This window comes from Lathyrus oleraceus, chromosome 1 (genome assembly GCF_024323335.1).
Source record: "Lathyrus oleraceus cultivar Zhongwan6 chromosome 1, CAAS_Psat_ZW6_1.0, whole genome shotgun sequence".
Lineage (NCBI taxonomy): Eukaryota > Viridiplantae > Streptophyta > Magnoliopsida > Fabales > Fabaceae > Lathyrus > Lathyrus oleraceus.
In genome coordinates, this window is record NC_066579.1 from 94,084,260 (window position 1) to 94,107,452 (window position 23,193).

General features: G+C 41.7%; 1 non-coding gene across 1 annotated transcript; it reads left to right on the plus strand.

Moving 5' to 3' along the window:
- Positions 1 to 23,086: 23,086 nt before the first annotated feature.
- LOC127115945 (small nucleolar RNA R71) lies at positions 23,087 to 23,193 on the plus strand. Its single transcript, XR_007800942.1, has one exon. It is a non-coding gene; the product is annotated as a small nucleolar RNA R71 (small nucleolar RNA).

The following is a 23,193-nucleotide window of genomic DNA, read 5'->3' on the forward strand; positions in this document are numbered from 1 at the left end:
ATTGGACAAAGTGGCATTACATGGTGATTTTTCAAAATACACATCCAATGAGAGTGAGGCAAGTGGCAACAGCTCACACATGGCATTTGGAAGTTGTGTGAGCTGTCAAAGAGGTGGCAATGAGCTGGCATTATGAAATTCCAATTTTGCCCCTAAGCTTGAAATTAACATTTCACTAACAAATGCAACATGGTTAATTAACATGATTAAGTGATGATTAAGCACACATATATATTCCTAATCACATGATAATCATAACAGAAAAAATCACTTTCCAAAATCAGATCTCAAACTTTCCAAATTCTCTCAAACTCCTCAAGAACACAAAACCTTCAACTTCATCAAACTCTTTGAATTCTTGCTCAATCTGGGAAATTCTTTTTGCATTGATCTCCAATCATCATATGCTCGAGCTGTTTTTGGATTTCATCATCAATCAAGCTTCGAAACTCCACTGTTCAAAGAAGCATCATCAATGGCAAATCGTGATTGTGAGCATTAGGAGCTGTTTCAATCAAACATAATCACATCATTCAACTCCCTGAAGCATCCACTGCATCTGTTTGAGGAGAAGTAGCTCGAATTCCATCAAGAACATCACTGCCATACCAGGTTTCCAAAAATTCGAATCTCACGAATTACTTGATTATTATATGCATTCTGTAGTTCATTGATGGTAGATCATAGTGATGCTTGTGGTTTTGCAAATGGATGACTGTAGGTGAAGAAATCTGGAAATTAGGTTTCGTGTCAAAACCCTAACGCGAGCGATTCATGAGATAGAGGAACTTTTAGGTTAAATTGAGTTGGTATTTGAGATCTACGTGCTTAGACGAGTCTAACGGTTATCCACTTGTCCATTTTGGTGTTGATTTGAGATTTTGATGTTCTTGAGTGTTCTTGTGAAATCTGGGTTGGAAACGATGATGAGAGGCCTTTTGATCCAAAATTCCATTTGAATTTTTGAATATGGTGTTTCCCTCCCCCGCGCCTGTTAATTACAGATATGCCATTCGTGATTCATTTTAATTTATTTAATTCATAAAAAATCATAAAAAATTCATAAACATGTTAGAAAATTCATAAAAAATCATAGAAAATTCAGAAAAATGTAGGAATTTTTGTGTTGACTTCCTTGTTGACTGTAGAATTTTTTTAACCTATTGGTTGAAGTTGTGCATGGTAGAAATTGTGTTTGACCTAGGTTTGTTTCACATGTGCTACATTTTAATACATTCTACCATTTTGATTGTGAAATGCTCATAGTATAAAAGAAATTCTTGAAAATTTTTGTGATAATTGTGGACTGGTTGATGCTTATTTACATGTAAATTTCATGAATTTTTGATACCTGATCATTGAGTTATGAATTTTGGAACTTAGGTGTGACAATTTGTGTCACACCTCATTATGCCAACTTGCTGGATTTATTTGAGTGACCTATACTTGTTGGATTAATATGAAATTTTGCATGGATGTTCATTAACATGTTAAGATGCTATGTGAATTTTTGTGGAATTTTATGTAGCATTTTCAAATTGATTGCTATTTTTCATCTCTGTTAGCCAATTATGCAAGTTCATGTGACACATGTTTGAATATTTGATGTGAAATGCTCATATGGTATTGAATGATCATGAAATTTGATATGCTTGTAATAGACACATGATAGGACATGATGCTTTTGGTCTCACTCATTTCTTTACTGTTTTCATTGACTTGTGAATTTTTGAAGTGGCTGCATGTGTTGATGTTGTGATTTGGAGCATATAATTGTGTCTGTTTTTGTTGATTTTCATTGACATGGTTCCATTTGTCCAATTAAGCTAAAATTTGACATGCTAGACCTTGAACATGTGCTGTTTAGGTATAATTTATTTGGGGATTTTTGGAACTGTTTTGATATGGAATTGAATGCAATAGTTCTGTTTGGATGTTTGGTGCTTCATTTGAACTAGTTTGAATTGTTTTGTGCATGGAAGGAACATGATGAATGATATGGACATGGGACTAATTGTGTTGGCTTTTGTTTGACATTAATTTGACTTTGGTTGGAGATACCTTGCTGTTTAGGAATTTTTCTTGCTTTTGGACCCTAGGCTTGGCCTAGTGGTCTAGTTGCTAATATTTGCTTGATTTTTCAGGATGAACAGCATAAGGCTCATGGAGAATGATCCAAGTTGATTGAAATGATGTTGTTTGATGTTTGTACACTAACATAACATTGTTTTGTAGGTCGTGAAGCTTGGGCTTGAGCTCATAGCTTGCCTTTGTATGCCTTGGCTTGCATAGTTTGACTGATTAACTTGTTGTTTTCTGATTGGTTGTCTGAGTTATTAACTGGTTAGCTTTTGTACAGGTACCTTTAGTCGCTCTAGTTCTTTTAAGAACTTGCTTGGTAGCCGCTGCTCGGTTGTGTAAACCGCTTGAGGTAGGTCCTCTTGACTTCATGTAGTCTGGGAGACCCGGCTGTTACCAGGCCGGGCAAATGTCTGAAGTCCTCCTTAAGAGGCGATGATTGTGATTGTTTAATTTTGTGCCTAAGCAGGTAAAGTCCTTAATCAAGGCAATTGGTGGAAGGTAGGGGTATGCAGTCTACCCCCCACTATTCAGTTGAGTCTTCTCCTTGCTCCCATTACATGGTTGTAGCATTGAGATCACAAGCCCAAGATCTTGTGCAGTGCACATTGTGTCAGAGTGAGTATAGAAGGGTTCCCCCATTCTGGACCCATGCTCATTTGTCAGAAGCTCTCCCTGGTTAGGGATAAGAGCTGTGAGGTCTGATCCTCACTTCATCCTTTCATCTGCTTCACCTTAGCCTCGTAATGGCAAGGTTAAGAGCAAACACAGCCCGTACACATGACTTGCTGAGGCAGTCAAACCTATTGTGTGAGCCCACTTGTTTGGTTATAGTGCGTGCTATGTGGATATCTGTTTGAGATGCTTGTTCTCATTTGATGTATGCTTGAATTATTTTGTATGCTTGTGTGCTTGCTTCTTTCCTGGATAGGAATAGTTTGCTTATGCAAGTAGGATAGAAAACTGAACTTAGGGCAACGATGCATGACAACACTAGGCTCGAGTCCAGCTCCCTAGTAGTGTGTCTTTCCCTGGTTTCTGGCTAGTAATTCAGTCCCTTTCGGGGGAACTACATCGCCCTGATCCTCGTGCCAGACGAGGTATGTAGGCAGGTGGTCGTGCGAGACCACTCCGGGCAACCTTTTTCTTTTTTGCATGCGTTTACTTGTTATCTGGCTGTGTGTTTTGGTTCGGATGCCGACGTAAGCCCATTGATTGGCAGTTGGGCTCCACGTTTGCCCTTTTGAGTGTGTTTTGGTTCGGATGCTGACGTAATTCCATCCAGTGGTTGTCGGGCTCCATGTTTGCTACCCTTGCTTGTTTGTATGTTTTGTGTTGTTTGGCGTGCGTAAGCCGAACTACAGAGGCTCTGATTCTTGTTCCAGACAAGATATGTAGGCATAAGGTGCGATACCTTATCGAGCTCCCTTCTCCTAACCCCACTTGCGTTCCTTGTGTGTGTGTGTGATGTTTTAGCAACCTTTTCTTTTCTTAGAACGTGGATCCCGTCGGGTACGACGGACGTGAGGGGTGCTAATACCTTCCCCTTGCGTAACCGACTCCCTTACCCTTTCTCTTTGGTCGCGAGACCATGTTCTTTCCAGGTTTCTCTGAGCGTTTCCTTTCCCTATTTTGGGATAAATAACGCGCAGTGGCGGCTCTGTGTGTGTTTTGTTTTTAGCTCGCCGGTTGTTTTTTCGCAGGATGCGACAGCTGGCGACTCTGCTGGGGAATATGCGGTGTAGACCTATGCTGGTCCATCGTCCCTAAGCGAGTCCTTCCTAGCGTTCTAGGATTAGTTTAGGTTGCTTGTGTTGCTTTATTTATTGCATTTATTATTCTAACCGATGTATATATTTGCATAAATATTTGCATGCATCATACTATCATGTTGTTGCCGTCCTCTGTGCAGGTGGTTTCTCTGTTTTGGGGTGGGTGTTCTGAGTGAGGCCCAATACCCAGGCCTGAGTACACACCTAGGATTAGCGTGGTCTCATGTCTCTTCACATGTTGTACGACATGATGCGGAGACATGTCACCACAGCCGGACGAGGTTCATTTGAGAGAGTCTGGCCGGGTGGAGTTATTCCGCTTAGGTTGGATTATCTCTTTTGAGCCGTTGACTCTGGTGACCGATCATTTCCCGGATCTTTGGTTTAGACGATCTTAAGGGAGCTACAATGGCACACCCGAAAAGGCAAACCCATTGAGTATCTCTGCCCGATTGTCGAGACTATTATCCGCCTTAGGATGACCTGATTAGAATTTACCTGTGAGGGGAGGGGTGATTCTTACAGATGCATGTTCAGATGGTGACTCAGATGGTGACTTGTTGTTCCTTGGATCAGAGTCATGTTTACAAGTCGGATTTATGGTCATTTATTGCCGTGACGCCGGAGTGCTGTCCGAGATTCATCAGTGGGGATCCGTTTATTTCAGGATTCCCCGGGTCGAGTTATTTATCAGTGGGGATCCGTTTATTTCAGGATTCCCCGGGCCGATTCAGAGATTATTGGATATCTGCTCAGAGACTGTCTGATGATGATGATGATGATGATGATGGTGTATCTTTCTTCGGTTTATTTCGGAACCCGTGGGTCGGATTTATGGGTACATATTCCCTCAGATGGTTATGATCAGTTCAGAAACCAGGCTTCAGTACAGATGATCAGATGACTTAGAGGATGGCCCAGTGCATTGCATACATCTGCATCATTCTCATTGGGCATTCATCTGCATCCAACCTACGTCTAGCCATATGGGGAGTATTATGGATTGAGAATCTGGTTGAGAGACATCTTGAATTTCAGAATATGGATGTCAAAACGTTATCTGTCTCGATGAAACCAGGAATCAAAGGACAGAAGCTCCCTCATATGGATAGACGTCGCATTCATGCATATTAACCTGTTTGCTGTTTTGCAGGAATCATTGCTCGTGCTCGTAGAACTGTACCTTTGCACCCGACACGACCTCACAGATATTACACCAGGCGCAATGCTCCTAGACTCATGGATCTTCCCAACACAGATATCCTCGAGCTGAAGGACAAGATGACTGAGCTGATCAACATCATGCAGGGTTTTGCAGTTGATCAGAAAGCTTTGGCTGACAAAGTTGAAAAGCTCGAGCGGGCTTCAGCTGCTAACAGTGTTGTTAATCTGGATGGTGTCTCCGATCAGGGGCTGGGTGGATCCAGAGACGGTGAAAAAAGAGCAACCGTGGGTATGGTGAACAACAATGCTGCTGGTTTTGGTGCTGGTGGTCAACCTGGGCCCGGTCTGGGGCATAATCTGAAGGATAATCCGTTCCCGCCTTTCTTTGGGGTGGATGATGACAGAGAGGAGGACCGAGAAGCTGATCAATTCTCCATGCACAATGAGCCATTCGGTCAATATGGTGTCCAGCCACAGAGCAAAGAAATTCAGTTGCTGGCAGAGAAGGTAAGGGCTCTGGAAAGCCATGCTACTCCGGGGTTTGTCAACATGTCGAATATGGGGTTGGTTGAGGGGATTGTGATCCCACAGAAATTCAAAGCGCCTGCATTTGACAAATACAATGGGAGTTCCTGCCCGGAAACTCATCTTCAAGCTTTTGTCCGCAAGATCTCTGCATACACTACAGATCAAAAGCTTTGGATGTACTTCTTCCAAGACAGTCTGTCTGGAGGATCCTTGGAGTGGTACACCAAGCTTAAGTCGTCCGATATCAAAAGCTGGCAGGATCTGGGAGATGCGTTCTTTAAACAATATCAGTTCAATGCTGACATGGCTCCGAGTCGTACCCAGCGGCAGGGTATGTCTCAGAAAAATAACGAGGGGTTTAAAGAGTATGCCCAGAGATGGAGGGAGTTGGCTGCCAGAGTGCAACCTCCTCTAGTGGACAGAGAGATGTCTGATCTCTTTATGGGTACCCTGCAAGGGGTTTTTGCTGAAAGAATGGTTGGATGTCCGGTAACCAACTTTGTAGACATTGTGGTGGCTGGGGAGAGAATTGAAAGTTGGCTGAAAATGGGGAAGATACAAGGTAATGCTTCGTCATCAGCATCGAAGAAGCCATTCGGGAATGGTCAGCGCAAGAATGAGGGTGAATCAAGTGTTGTGTATGCCCAAAGAGGACACGGTAGGGATCGTTACTACCAGCACACTGCTGCTGTAACCATCCCTGCTGGTAATCAGTCAGTCCGACAGCAACGTCAGCCACCTCAACAGAGAGCCGGGTACCAGATGAAGGGAAAATGGGTTGATCGCCATTTTGACAAGCCGCCTGTGACATATGTTGTTTTGTTCAAAAAGTTGATGGATCTTGGGTTGGTTCAGCCGAGGGCGATGGTTCCGATGAGAACAGATCAGAGGCCTCCTAACTATGATGAGAACGCCCAGTGTGAATTTCATTCTGGAACACCGGGGCATAACATTGAGGGCTGTAGAGCGTTCAAGAACGTTGTCCAGGATCTGGTAGACTCCAAGGCTATCAACTTTGCCCCATCACCGAATGTTAATGCTAATCCCATGCCGGCACATGGTCAGGCGATGGTGAGTGCAATTGCTGAAGATTCAGATCACGCCTATACAGTGGGTAAAGAAACTGACAGTGACTGGGAGATTGATCAATGGATAAGATCGTGTGTACCAGGAAGCTGGAAGGCCTAAACAAGATCATCACTGACACTCATCCGGAAGAGTAATGATTTCTGCTTTGATTTTATCTGCATGAAAGCCATACGTGTTGCCCGACACGTAATGGTTCATTGTAAGGGCCACCTCATGTTTAAATTTGCATTTTCTGCATCATTAATAAATGGATGTTTTTCAGTCAAAAAACGGTGTTCCCTGTTTTTCATTTATTTTTGCAGTTTAAAAACAAATAAAAATGGCAATGTTTGTTTTCATTTTTCTTTTTTGATTTGTCTCGTCCCAAAGTTCAAAAATAATTCTCCGGATCTCGTTGATAACAATTTGGTTACACCTCATATGACTTCGACAAACCGATCTATCTTGCTGAAGAAGAAGACGAAGAAGATTGTGATCTGCTGGAATTAGCCAGGTTGTCGAAACAAGAGGAGAAGGTGATTCAGCCGCTCCAGAGGCGAATCGAGAGCAGAATGGTAGCCTTGTTGAAAGAGCATGTGGATGCCTTCACCTGGTCATGTCAGGATATGTCGGGGTCGGATACCGGTGTCATTGCGCACAAGCTACCGTGGAGAGAAGACTGTCCTCTAGACAAGCAGAACGCCTGTGCCTGTATCAGAGAGCCATGGTGACTTTGTTTCATGATATGATTCATCATGAAGTTGAATGCTATGCTATGACATGATAGCAAAGTCCCAAACAGGAGAGGGGCATCTGGCAGACCGGGGCAGGTCGTTTGACCAGTGGAGAAAATTCAAACTGAGGTTGAATTCGAATAAGTGCACTATCAGAGTGCGGTCCGGTAAGATGTTGGGGTTCATTATAAGGGAGGAATCGAGGTTCATCCTGCTAAAAAAAAAAAAAAAAAAAAAAAAAAAAGAAAAATGCCTGAACCGAGGATGGAAAGAGATTCGTGGTTTCATAGATAGATTGAACTACCTGTCATGGTTCACATCTTGTCTAATAGCCGCGTGTGAACCAATATTCAGAATGTTGAAAAAAAAATCAAACGGTCAGGTGAAATAATGATTGCCAAGGGGCATTGAAGAATAAAAAAGAATAAGTTGCAGGAACCTCTGATTCTGATACCTCCTGTGGAAGGAGCAATTGTTAATCTGTACTTGACGGCCTTCGAGGGGTCTACGAGGTGTATTGGGTCAGCATGACGCGTCTTGTCGAAAAGAGCATGCAATTTACCTTAGCAAAAAGTTTACCGACTGTGAAACAATACATTCACTGTTCGAGAAAACTTGATGTACTTTGGCATAGGCTGCTCGCCGACTGAGACAGTATATGCTGATTCATGCCACTTTGTGGATTTCCGAGATGGATCCGATCGAGTATGTGTTTGAGAAGCCAGCATCGACCGGACGGGTTGCGGGAGAGCAAAAGAATGTTGACTGATTTGTGATCCGCTCAGGAAGCAATCGAGGGGAGTGTATTGTCTGATTACCTCGCCCAGCAACCCATTGAGGATTATCAACCAAAGAAGTTTGAGTTCCCTGATGAGGACATCTCGAGGTGCTCCAATCGAAAGATTGAGAGTAACCGATCCCGGAGGAGGGGCCTGACCCTGAATCCGAACGAATTCTGATGTCTGATGGGGAGGTTAAGGTGAATAAGCTTTTATTGCCCGGCTAACGTTTGAGTGTACCCACAGTGGTGGCGGAGTACGAAGCTTGTAGCCCAGGTACTGAACCTCGAGGAGTGCGTCTACTGGGGCAATTCCTTTCTCATTGGTATATGGAATGGAGGAGGCTGACAACCATCTGTCATGGGTAGTTGTATCAGCAACGTATGAAGAGTGCTTTTGACAAAAAGGTGCGACCTCGGGTATATCACGTGGGTGATATGGTGCTGAAAAGGATCCTTCCTCCTCAAAACGATCGAAGGGGCAAAAGGACACCGAATTATGAAGGTCCATTCGTGGTCAAGAAGGTTTTCTCTGGCGGAGCCTTGTTGTTAACGACCATGGATGGCGAGGATTTTCCATCCCCTGTGAATGCGGACGCAGTTAAAAAATACTTCGTATAAAGAGACCCGCTGGACGAAAAGAATAAAATAGTTCAGGCAAAAATGGGCATCCCGACGAACCAAAAACAGAAAGAAAGGTTCGGGAAAAAATTAGGGATAAAAAATGAAAAATATACACCCGGCAAGTCGAAAACCTGAAAAGGCGACTTGGGCAAAAAAGGGTATCCCGGTGGACTGAAAACCCGAAAGGGTGGTCCAGGCAAAAGAGGGATTGAAACGAATAACTGCGTCCCGCATGATCGTTTGCGCTTTGGTTAAAGCATCATGGATAATACCCGGTAGGGATCAGTTGGAATTGTCTTGTTCAGAAGGCAGAAAGCACGGAGAGTCTGAGGACATATGGGGTGTAACCGAGTTGGAACTCGATGAGATCACGGGTTTCACATTGCCATTAGGATAGATTTTTCCTTTTGTATGCGATTACCTCTTTTCAGGAATTGCTTCCTTTGTATTGCTCATTTGAGCCACACACTTTTCCAATCAATAAAATGCATGTTCAGTCAAAAAAATTTTGTTTTTGTTTTTCATTACCGCTTTGATTGCAAAAACATCCAGATATTTTTGATAAAGAATTTTGCATTTTAAGACATGCAGGTCCCTTCCAATGCATGTTTATAAGATTGAGAACTTGAAATCTTATTTGGAAGGTTGAGTGACCCAAGTGTTGAAATCTTGACACGCCTGGGGCACGGTTTTATCTGACGGTCTGTTTTGCAGATACTATTAGATATTCTTCACTCACTGGCAGGTTGTGATGTGGAAGCTTTGTAACAGATCCCCAGAGAGTTCGCTCAGGAACGAATGTATGAAGGGATGACGAAGACGTCGAGACGTACGACGATCCTTGAAATTAATCAAGAAGACTCTTCAAAATCGGAAGATTGGAAAGTCTGTAGAAATTCCCCGCAGAGTCCGATTAGGGACGAATGAATGAATATGAAGGGATGACGGAGAAGACGTTGGGACGTCCGACGACCTTTGGAATTAATCAAGAAGACTCTTCAAAGTCGGAAAATTGAAATTTCTGTATAACTCCCAGGAGTACGCTCTCTCGTCGAGCGCGGAGCGACTTGGAATATAAGATGATGGAGCAGAAAAGGTCCAGACGAGTCTGGAGTTCTCAGAAGTGGAAAGCCGATGTGAGTATTGGTGGTGGATACCGTGGTTCGACGAGTCGATGGGTGTGGTACCAACTATTCTTATTTTCCCAGCTAGGTCCCCGAGCAGAGTTATAGGACTAGCTCCCCAGCAGATTCAAGGTCTGTAAACTTCTCCAGCCGAGTCAGGATGGTTATCCCGGGCAGGTTTACAACGGTGTTTCCTCAGCAGCCCAGTCTGAAGGTTGTTATTCCCCGAGTGGAGCGGGTTCAAAGAAATATATCTCCAGCAGTTCCCCGAGTGGAGCGGGTTTCAAAGAAATATATCTCCAGCAGTTCCCCGAGTGGAGCGGGTTTCAAAGAAATATATCTCCAGCAGTTCCCCGAGTGGAGCGGGTTTCAAAGAAATATATCTCCAGCAAGTCAAAGACTGTTGTATCCCCACAGAGTGTTGGTGGTGCTTATCCCCAGCAGTTTCCCGAGTGGATTGGGTGCAAAGGAGGTTCTTCCCCAACAAGGGTTGCCTTTTCCCAGCAGCAGTGCATTATTCCCCAGCAGGGTGGAGATGGGAGTATTGACGAGTTCCTCAGCGGAGTGTCTCGTATTCCCCAGAAGAGTCCCTTGAGGGGGATACTTTTTTTTATGCATTCATCATGAAAAAATAACATGGCATATTGCATAGAAAAATAATAATCGCGTAGCATTTCCATGTTTATGGAGCATTACGCAGAAAAAGTCAATCATGCATCATATTGCACGCATAAGCTAGTCTCAAGCTGTGGTTACCGTTTGAGAAGTGGTTGTGTCAGACAGTGAAGGTGTTACTCCGAAGAGTTTAGCCTCATGATTGGATCAGAGATGTACCCCAGTAGTGCGATACTGGAGGAAGCTTTTCCGTCGGGCCGAGATGGGAATGAAGATTGGAGAATGTTACGCGATCAGCGCGATTCGAGCCGTGGTTACCGCTTGAGGATTGGTTTTGCCGGACAATGAAGACGATACTCCGAGGAGTTCAGCATTGTGAGTTTGGAACAACAGTATTTCCCAGTCATCAGTAAGTGTCTGGTCGAGCTGTCTTTGGTGTCAGTAAACATCATCATTCGATGTCCAGTCAACGTCAAGTTATTTCCCAGTCATTGTGTAATGTCTGGTCGATCATTGTTTGATGCCTGTAAACATCATTGTTTGATGCCTGTCAACATCATTGTTAGATGTCCTGTCAACATCATTGTGTGATACCTGTAAACATCATTGTTTGATGCCTGTCAACATCATTGTTCGATGTCCTGTCCACATCATTGTTTGATGCCTGTAAACATCATTGTTAGATGTCCTGTCAACATCATTGTTTGATGCCTGTCAACATCATTGTTCGATGTCCTGTCCACATCATTGTTTGATGCCTGTAAACATCATAGTTCGATGTCCTGTCAACATCATTGTTCGATGTCCTGTCAACATCATTGTTTGATGCCTGTAAACATCATTGTCCGATGCCTGTAAACATCGAGTTTTCTCCCAGTCATTGTTTAATGTTTGGTCGAGTTTTCTTTGGTGTCCTGTAAAACATCATCGTCCGATGCCTGTAAACATCGAGTTTCTCCCCGGTCATCTGTCAGTGTCTGGTTGAAGGGGTACCCTCTGATATGTCGCCATCAGAGTGGTGATTGGTGTTATTTCCGACGATTGCTAGCGGAGTTATCACAAGGAAAGAAGATTCTGGGGTTTCAAATGCAGAGATCTGAGGATCGTTTGCGCAGAGAAAATTTTCGGGGTTCAAGAAAATAAAAAAGGATAAGAAAAATTTCGGGGTTCAAGAAAAGCATAAAAAGAAGAGAGATGATAATCCCGCGTGGATGTGTGGTGATCAGGCCATGGTTATCCCTGCGTTACCATTTATTTTGGTATCCAGGTCGACGTTTTTCGAGTTTGTTTCTTCGCCGATGCTGACAGGCGTTGTTAATTATTATCCCATCAGAGTGCAAATTGTTCGTCTGTTCTTGGTATTCAATCACTCTTCATCCTGATCATCCGAAAGCCGAGGCTATTCGTATCGACAGGTTCACAGTGGATTGAATAGGGGCAGCTGTAACACCTCAAAATTTGCCCTCCTCTCTTGGGACTAGCATTAACATTGTACATATCATTTTAGGGCATTAGGCATTGCATATTGCATATCATGTGATTACATTGTGCAAGCCATTCTCCCAAGTCTTGATCAGAAGATGGAGAAGTCAAAAGTGCAAGCCTAGGGTTTACTGACTGATCATTGGCCATCTGAGGATTGGGCTATGAATTAGGGTTTTATAATTCTCAAAGGATGTTGGTCTTCATCTTGATTGCAATGATACATCATCATCATCATGGTTTATTATCATCAAGTGTTGAAGCAGGATTCCTTGAGATTAGGGTTTTGACCACTGGTCAACCCTAATCAGTTGCATTGGGCCAATCAGGGCTTAATCAGGAGATGGGGTTTGTGATGGTTGTGGGGTTCATTCTTTGATTATATTGTGCTTATTGAGGCTAGGGTTTCACCCTTGAGCCATTTCATCAGAGGATTGGGGTTCAGATGGATCAATGCATTGCCAATTTCATCTGTCAGATGAAAAAGTCAACTGTGGTCAACTGTACATGATCTGATGGATTTGGAGGTGGAAATGAGTTAGATGCACTTCATTCATGTTGGAACAAGTGTTAAATGACATTGCAAAGCTTAAGAATGAAGAAAATCAAGTCAGGACAAAAACTGCCAAAAATAGAAAGTGACTTGTAATAGAAGTTTCCAAAAATGGAAAGTTTTTGACCTCAAGACCACGTGTCCAAGGAAGCTTCAAATGAAAATTTGTTCAACATGAAAGTTGTAGATCTTGTTCTCACCTTTCCAAAAAGTCCAAGAACTTGAAAATCCCATGTATGGTTGGAAAGATATGGCTCAGTGAAATTCAAAAATGACCCATAATCAAGAGGCCATAATTTCCACATGGTTTGTCCAAATTACAAGTTCTTTATATGCACAAACTCCATTTGACATGTACTTTCATGGTGCATAATTGGATTTTTTCAAAAGTGGTCAATGCAAAAAGTCAATTTTCAACTGGACAGTTAAAATGGACCAAGGGCAAAATTGCCCAACTTGTGAAATAATTGGAATTTTTGAGTGGGGATTTTTGCTACACCTCATAAATGGCATTTAAAAGTTGTTGGAATCATCATTTCATGGCAAAGGCTTATGGTTTGAAAATTGGCCATTAAAATGAAATTGCAAAATTGGACAAAGTGGCATTACATGGTGATTTTTCAAAATACACATCCAATGAGAGTGAGGCAAGTGGCAACAGCTCACACATGGCATTTGGAAGTTGTGTGAGCTGTCAAAGAGGTGGCAATGAGCTGGCATTATGAAATTCCAATTTTGCCCCTAAGCTTGAAATTAACATTTCACTAACAAATGCAACATGGTTAATTAACATGATTAAGTGATGATTAAGCACACATATATATTCCTAATCACATGATAATCATAACAGAAAAAATCACTTTCCAAAATCAGATCTCAAACTTTCCAAATTCTCTCAAACTCCTCAAGAACACAAAACCTTCAACTTCATCAAACTCTTTGAATTCTTGCTCAATCTGGGAAATTCTTTTTGCATTGATCTCCAATCATCATATGCTCGAGCTGTTTTTGGATTTCATCATCAATCAAGCTTCGAAACTCCACTGTTCAAAGAAGCATCATCAATGGCAAATCGTGATTGTGAGCATTAGGAGCTGTTTCAATCAAACATAATCACATCATTCAACTCCCTGAAGCATCCACTACATCTGTTTGAGGAGAAGTAGCTCGAATTCCATCAAGAACATCACTGCCATACCAGGTTTCCAAAAATTCGAATCTCACGAATTACTTGATTATTATATGCATTCTGTAGTTCATTGATGGTAGATCATAGTGATGCTTGTGGTTTTGCAAATGGATGACTGTAGGTGAAGAAATCTGGAAATTAGGTTTCGTGTCAAAACCCTAACGCGAGCGAATCATGAGATAGAGGAACTTTTAGGTTAAATTGAGTTGGTATTTAAAATCTACGTGCTTAGACGAGTCTAACGGTTATCCACTTGTCCATTTTGGTGTTGATTTGAGATTTTGATGTTCTTGAGTGTTCTTGTGAAATCTGGGTTGGAAACGATGATGAGAGGCCTTTTGATCCAAAATTCCATTTGAATTTTTGAATATGGTGTTTCCCTCCCCCGCGCCTGTTAATTACAGATATGCCATTCGTGATTCATTTTAATTTATTTAATTCATAAAAAATCATAAAAAATTCATAAACATGTTAGAAAATTCATAAAAAATCATAGAAAATTCAGAAAAATGTAGGAATTTTTGTGTTGACTTCCTTGTTGACTGTAGAATTTTTTTGACCTATTGGTTGAAGTTGTGCATGGTAGAAATTGTGTTTGACCTAGGTTTGTTTCACATGTGCTACATTTTAATACATTCTACCATTTTGATTGTGAAATGCTCATAGTATAAAAGAAATTCTTGAAAATTTTTGTGATAATTGTGGACTGGTTGATGCTTATTTACATGTAAATTTCATGAATTTTTGATACCTGATCATTGAGTTATGAATTTTGGAACTTAGGTGTGACAATTTGTGTCACACCTCATTATGCCAACTTGCTGGATTTATTTGAGTGACCTATACTTGTTGGATTAATGTGAAATTTTGCATGGATGTTCATTAACATGTTAAGATGCTATGTGAATTTTTGTGGAATTTTATGTAGCATTTTCAAATTGATTGCTATTTTTCATCTCTGTTAGCCAATTATGCAAGTTCATGTGACACATGTTTGAATATTTGATGTGAAATGCTCATATGGTATTGAATGATCATGAAATTTGATATGCTTGTAATAGACACATGATAGGACATGATGCTTTTGGTCTCACTCATTTCTTTACTGTTTTCATTGACTTGTGAATTTTTGAAGTGGCTGCATGTGTTGATGTTGTGATTTGGAGCATATAATTGTGTCTGTTTTTGTTGATTTTCATTGACATGGTTCCATTTGTCCAATTAAGCTAAAATTTGACATGCTAGACCTTGAACATGTGCTGTTTAGGTATAATTTATTTGGGGATTTTTGGAACTGTTTTGATATGGAATTGAATGCAATAGTTCTGTTTGGATGTTTGGTGCTTCATTTGAACTAGTTTGAATTGTTTTGTGCATGGAAGGAACATGATGAATGATATGGACATGGGACTAATTGTGTTGGCTTTTGTTTGACATTAATTTGACTTTGGTTGGAGATACCTTGCTGTTTAGGAATTTTTCTTGCTTTTGGACCCTAGGCTTGGCCTAGTGGTCTAGTTGCTAATATTTGCTTGATTTTTCAGGATGAACAGCATAAGGCTCATGGAGAATGATCCAAGTTGATTGAAATGATGTTGTTTGATGTTTGTACACTAACATAACATTGTTTTGTAGGTCGTGAAGCTTGGGCTTGAGCTCATAGCTTGCCTTTGTATGCCTTGGCTTGCATAGTTTGACTGATTAACTTGTTGTTTTCTGATTGGTTGTCTGAGTTATTAACTGGTTAGCTTTTGTACAGGTACCTTTAGTCGCTCTAGTTCTTTTAAGAACTTGCTTGGTAGCCGCTGCTCGGTTGTGTAAACCGCTTGAGGTAGGTCCTCTTGACTTCATGTAGTCTGGGAGACCCGGCTGTTACCGGGCCGGGCAAATGTCTGAAGTCCTCCTTAAGAGGCGATGATTGTGATTGTTTAATTTTGTGCCTAAGCAGGTAAAGTCCTTAATCAAGGCAATTGGTGGAAGGTAGGGGTATGCAGTCTACCCCCCACTATTCAGTTGAGTCTTCTCCTTGCTCCCATTACATGGTTGTAGCATTGAGATCACAAGCCCAAGATCTTGTGCAGTGCACATTGTGTCAGAGTCTCTGAGTATAGAAGGGTTCCCCCATTCTGGACCCATGCTCATTTGTCAGAAGCTCTCCCTGGTTAGGGATAAGAGCTGTGAGGTCTGATCCTCACTTCATCCTTTCATCTGCTTCACCTTAGCCTCGTAATGGCAAGGTTAAGAGCAAACACAGCCCGTACAGATGACTTGCTGAGGCAGTCAAACCTATTGTGTGAGCCCACTTGTTTGGTTATAGTGCGTGCTATGTGGATATCTGTTTGAGATGCTTGTTCTCATTTGATGTATGCTTGAATTATTTTGTATGCTTGTGTGCTTGCTTCTTTCCTGGATAGGAATAGTTTGCTTATGCAAGTAGGATAGAAAACTGAACTTAGGGCAACGATGCATGACAACACTAGGCTCGAGTCCAGCTCCCTAGTAGTGTGTCTTTCCCTGGTTTCTGGCTAGTAATTCAGTCCCTTTCGGGGGAACTACATCGCCCTGATCCTCGTGCCAGACGAGGTATGTAGGCAGGTGGTCGTGCGAGACCACTCCGGGCAACCTTTTTCTTTTTTTGCATGCGTTTACTTGTTATCTGGCTGTGTGTTTTGGTTCGGATGCCGACGTAAGCCCATTGATTGGCAGTTGGGCTCCACGTTTGCCCTTTTGAGTGTGTTTTGGTTCGGATGCTGACGTAATTCCATCCAGTGGTTGTCGGGCTCCATGTTTGCTACCCTTGCTTGTTTGTATGTTTTGTGTTGTTTGGCGTGCGTAAGCCGAACTACAGAGGCTCTGATTCTTGTTCCAGACAAGATATGTAGGCATAAGGTGTGATACCTTATCGAGCTCCCTTCTCCTAACCCCACTTGCATTCCTTGTGTGTGTGTGTGATGTTTTAGCAACCTTTTCTTTTCTTAGAACGTGGATCCCGTCGAGTACGACGGACGTGAGGGGTGCTAATACCTTCCCCTTGCGTAACCGACTCCCTTACCCTTTCTCTTTGGTCGCGAGACCATGTTCTTTCCAGGTTTCTCTGAGCGTTTCCTTTCCCTATTTTGGGATAAATAACGCGCAGTGGCGGCTCTGTGTGTGTTTTGTTTTTAGCTCGCCGGTTGTTTTTTCGCAGGATGCGACAACTACCTCTTGCTTGAGTTCTACGATCTCCTGATATAGACAATCGGCTTCAGTAGCATGGGTGAGATCAGACACTCCCATCTGTAAAGTGAGGTCAACCACCCCCTGTCTAAGCTCTGCGATCTCTCTACGACACTCAGCAATCTGAGTGCGGATGTCGGGTGTCTGCAATGAAAGATTATTAAAGAAAACAGTGATTCTGGGAGATGGTGGTGTAGGTGTGTATTCAGCAATGGGTGGTGATCTTGGTTCCTCAACGGTCTCTCCCTGGCCCTCTAGAGCATAACTCTAATTCGCTGGATCATGCACACTGGTCATCATAGGATCTGGCAATGTGAAATAATGGATAGCCTCACTGTCGACTAGCAATCGGAACTGACATGGGTGGAAAGAGGCTCTCCTCATCAACCCTCTGGTCAAACAGAAGTCGATGTCCATGGTAGTGTACCCACAGTAGATCTGGAGATGTGATAGCTTGCGAGACAGACCTAAAGCGACAGCAATCTGCGTGATGATTCCGCCCACATGGATGACTCCTTCGGTAGATCTGGAGATAACGCTGAGATTGTATAATAAAAAGTTCCCACATGCTACTGGGCGAGACTGGAATGCACAAAATAATAGGAAGATCTCTTCTTCACTCAGTAGTGTCTATGCATCCGGCCTTCCCAGGAAGGAATGTGCTAATATCATCTGAAAGTATCTGAAGGTTGGGTTATGTATGACATGAGACAACTGCATAGATGGATCCTGGCTTCCGCCACCCGAGATATCACTCCAAAACTTCTCAACCTCCTTACCCAGGAAATATCCAATAGGTGTCTCCGGGATAGCATCAGGAGTAGTCTGGAAGCCCAATAAATCGCCGAACTCTTTCTGGCTGAAGGAATACTCAACTCCGAAAAGCCTGAAAGCAGCATACCCATCTGGTCCAGAATATGGGTCATAGTCGAATGAACTCAGGAACTCCAAAGTCAGGTTCCTGTAGGTGTTACTCAAGTCATCAGCAAACTCGTCCCAGTGAAGCTGGTGCCTAAGGAATCGAATACTCGACTCAATACCCAGTGCCTCCATACAGTGCTGATCAGGATAACGTGTGGGTGCCATGGGGCGCTGATACAAAGCGATGTAGCGCTCCCTCTGAGCAATATCTCTATAGGCCACATGCATGTCATCGAAATCCTGCATCCTGTAAAAGTTAAGAAAGTGATCCTGAAAATACAAATCATTCAAATCTTAGTCTCAATGCAAAATATGATAAAATAAAATAAAAAATAAAATTAAATAAATGCCAAAAAGTAAAATGAAAGAAAAACCATGGGTTGCCTCCCACGCAACGCTTGTTTAACGTCAATAACTTGATGATTAGAATTTATACACCTGTAGTAGTAGGAATTGGTGGATCAATCAGGGTGTGGCTTGAGTAGTATGCTGGAATGTCTCCTCCTTCGTAGAGCTTCAGTCTTTGTCCATTTACAATGAATGTACTACAGGTTTCGTTCTTGATTTCTACGGCTCCGGATCTCAGAATCTTGGATACTTCGAAAGGACCAGTCCATCTTGAACGTAGCTTTCCAGGGAAGAGTCGTAACCTAGAGTTAAAAAGGAGAACATGATCGCCTATATTGAAATTTTTCTTTACTATTCTTTTGTCGTGATAGACTTTTGTCCTCTCTTTATATATTTTTGCATTCTCGTAGGCAGATTGCCTAAGTTCTTCTAGTTTATGAATGTCTAGGGTACACTTTTCTCCAGCGGCTAGGTAGTCTAAATTCAAAGGTTTAATGGCCCAATAGGCCTTATGCTCTAATTCGAATGGTAAGTGACATGATTTTCCATAAACTAGTTGATAAGGAGTAGTTCCTATAGGGGTTTTGAAAGCGGTTCTATAGGCCCATAATGCTTCTTGAAGCTTCTGAGACCAGTCTCTCCTAGAAATAGAAACATTTTTCTCTAGGATTTGTTTTATCTCCCTATTAGATACTTCTACTTGGCCACTAGTCTGTGGGTGGTATGGTGTTGCTACTCTATGCCTAACTCCATATTTTCTTTAAAGTTTGTCAAATATTCTCGATATAAAGTGTGATCCTCCATCACTTATGACTAAACGTGGTGTTGCAAATCTAGGGAATATATAGTTTTTAAATAGTTTGATTACTACCCTAGTGTCGTTTGTGGGTGCAGCTATAGCTTCAATCCACTTAGACACATAGTCTACAGCTACTAAGATATACCTATTTCCTAAGGATGGTGGAAAAGGTCCCATGAAATCTATACCCCATACGTCAAAGAGTTCTACTTCCTGAATGTTTCTTAGAGGCATTTCATCACGCCTTGAAATGTTTCCAGTGTGTTGGCATCTATCACACTTGACAATGCAAGCATAGACATCACGCCACATGGTAGGCCAGAATAGGCCAACTTGAAGAATCTTGGCGTATGTCTTAGAGGTGCTCGCATGTCCACCATAAGGTGCAGAATGACAATGCTCGATAATACTATTTACCTCTTCTTCTGGAACGCAACAGCGAAAAATGCCATCTTTACCCCTTTTGAAAAGGAGCGGTTCGTCCCAATAAAAGTTTCTCACATCGTGGAAGAATTTCTTCTTGCGGTGGTAGTCAAGATCAGGGGGTACTATATCAGCAGCTAGGTAATTAACGAAATCTGCATACCAGGGTACGTTACTTATTGCTAAGGAATTTTGGGAATGCTCATAAGGATCTAGGTTATTATCTTCAATGATTTCTACTCTAGCGATCAGTCTATCATAGGCGAAATCATCATTTATGGGTACTAGTTCTGGTTTTAGATGTTCTAGCCTAGAAAGGTGATCGGCTACTACATTTTCAGTGCCTTTTTTTTATCTCTTATGTCTAAATCAAACTCTTGTAGTAATAGAATCCATCGGAGTAACCTGGGCTTAGCATCTTTTTTACTTAATAGGTAACGAATGACAGCATGATCGGTGTAAACTATAATTTTTGCTCCTACTAGATAGGATCTAAATTTGTCTATAGCGAAAACTACAGCGAGTAATTCTTTTTCAGTTGTTGCATAGTTAAGTTGGACAACATCTAGGGTTCTACTGGCATAATAAATGGCATGTAATTTTTTTATCTTTCCTTTGTCCTAGAACGACTCCAACTGCATAATCACTAGCATCGCACATTATCTCAAAAGGTTCTGACCAATCAGGTGGTTTCATAATGGGTGCAGATACTAATGCTTGCTTTAAAAGATTAAATGCGTCATTACATTTTTCATCGAAAATGAATTCAGCATCTTTCATTAAAAGTCCGGTTAAAGGTTTAGTTATTTTGGAGAAGTCCTTAATAAAACGCCGGTAGAATCCAGCGTGTCCAAGAAAGCTTCGGACTTCTCTGATGGTTTTAGGGGGTTTTAGGTTTTCTATAACTTCTATTTTAGCTTTATCTACCTCTATACCTTTTTCAGAAACTATATGTCCTAAAACTATTCCTTCGGTTACCATGAAATGACATTTTTGCCAGTTTAGCACGAGGTTTACCTCCACGCATCTCTCCAGGATTTTCTCAAGGTTAGCAAGGAAATTATGGAAATCAAATCCACAAACCAAGAAATCATCCATAAACACTTCCATAATACCATCTAGGTAATCTGTAAAGATTGACATCATGCAGCGTTGGAAAGTAGCTGGGGCATTACAGAGGCCGAACGACATTCGTCTGTAGGCAAAAGTTCCATAAGGGCATGTAAAGGTAGTTTTTTCTTGATCTTCGGGGTGGATAGGTATTTTGAAGAATCCAGAGTATCCATCTAGATAGCAGAAGTAAGAGTGTCTGGCTAGACGCTCCAACATCTGGTGTATAAATGGTAAAGGGAAATGATCCTTCCTAGTTGCTTTATTTAATTTTCTATAATCTATACACATCCGCCATCCTCCTTCTAAACGTTTTGCTACATGTTCGCCTTTATCGTTTTGCACGACTATGATGCCTCCCTTTTTAGGTACTACATGCACAGGGCTCACCCACTTACTATCCGAGATCTGGTAGATTATACCTGCCTCAAGTAACTTAAGAACTTACTTTTTAACAACATCACTCATTATAGGGTTTATTCTTCTCTGATGTTCTCTGGAGGGTTTTGAATCTTCTTCGAGCAAAATCCGAGGCATGCATACGGATGGGCTTATACCTTTCAGGTCAGAGATATTATATCCTAAGGCAGAGGGATATCTTCGTAAAACGTCTAAAAGTTGGTTCGTTTCCTTTTGGCTCAAGGTAGCACTAACTATAACTGGACGACTCATCTTTTCATCGAGGAACTCATATCTCAGGTTCTTAGGCAGTTCCTTAAGTTCTAAGGTTGGTTTCTTAGGGCATGGCATAGGATCTGGGGTAAGGGATAAACATTCGTAAAGGTTATCATCGATGTAGGGTTTCTTAAAGTCATCATCTTCCTTTATGAGAGTTGATGGTAACTTAATTGTTTTTATAATTTCTTTTTGTTCTAATTCTCTAACACATTCATCAATGATATCTAAGGCATAACACGCGTCTCCCATCACAGGTGCCATAAGAAATTTCGAAAGTATAAATTTTATTTTCTCGTCACCTACCTCAAATGTCAACTTTCCTTTCTTTACATCTATTATGGCTCCTGCAGTCGATAAGAATGGTCTACCTAGAAGGATCAGTATATCATTGTCCTCTTTGATGTCCATGACAACAAAATCAGTAGGGATAAATAACTGACCTATCCTAACAGGAACATCTTCTAAAATGCCTATCGGATATTTAACAGATCTATCAGCTAACTGAAGTGACATCTTAGTGGGTTGTAATTCTCCTAAGTTTAACCTCTCACAAACTGCTAAAGGCATTGGGCTCACACTAGCTCCTAAGTCTAAAAAAGCTTTTTCGATGACATGATTACCCAAAAGGCAAGGAATGGAGAAATTTCCAGGATCTTTATCTTTCTTTGCTAATTTGTCCTCGGAAATAGCATTACATTCCAAAGGCTTCGGATCATCAAGTCTACGTTTGTTGGTAAGAATGTCTTTGAGAAACTTTGCATAAGAAGGTATTTGGGTGATGGCTTCTGTGAAAGGGATTTCTACATGAAGTTTTTCTATAACTTTAATAAAATTTTGATACTGTTTATTGATCTGGGTTTGTTTGAGTCTCTGCGGATATGGTATAGGTGGTTTATATGGTGGGGGTGGTACGTAAGTTTTATCTTTAGGTTCTTCTCCTTTATCTCGACCTTCCTGGTTTTCAGGTTCCTCTGGTTCCTTTACTTCGTCCGTGGGTTTGGTACATTCCTTAGAAGTTTTGGGTTCACTCAATCTAGGGTTTGGTGGCTCATCATAAGCGTTCCCACTTTGTAGGGTAATGGCATTGGCTTGTCCTCTCGGATTTTGTTGAGGTTGTCCAGAGAATTGTCCTCCAGGTGTAGTCTGAGGGGCTTGGTTTAAAGCTACCTGAGATATCTGGGTTTCAAGCATCTTGGTATGAGTAACTATTTGGTCAACCTTGGTTCCTAACTGAGTAATCAATTCGTTAACATGAATGTTTTGGTTCATGAACTCCTTGTTTTGTTGGGTTTGAGCGGTGATAAAATTTTCCATAATTTTCTCAAGGCTTGGCTTTGGTGGTACAGGTTGCATAGGTTGATTTGATCTTGGGGCTTGATAACTAGGTCTCGGGGTGCATTATTTTGAATAGGGTTATTGTTTTTATATGAGAAGTTTGGGTGATTCCTCCATCCAGGATTATAGGTATTCTAATATGGGTTCCCTTGGGTGTAGTTTACTTGCTCAGAGTGGGTTTTGTTTAATAGACTGCATTCTGCAGATTGGTGTCCTTTGGTTCCACATATCTCACAATCCGACGAAACTGCGGCTACAGTATTCGGGTTTGTGCACATATGCTCGACTTTGAGGGCTAATGTGTCCATTTTAGCTTGCATCATGTCTATAGAGCTTAGTTCATGCACTCCTCCTTGGGCTTCCTTCTTCTCAACTGTCGCTCGTTCGACTCCCCATGATTGATGGTTTTGAGGCATATCTTCGATGAGGGCACTAGCTTCAGGATAAGGTTTGTTCATCAGAGCACCGCCTGCGGCAGCGTCGATGGTCATCTTTGTGTTGTAATGAAGTTCATTATAGAAGGTTTGAATGATTAACCAAATTTCTAAGCCATGATGTGGGCATGCTCGTAACAACTCTTTATATCTCTCCCAAGCTTCGAACAACGATTCTCCTTGGTTTTGGGTAAATCTAGTTATATGGTTTCGAAGAAC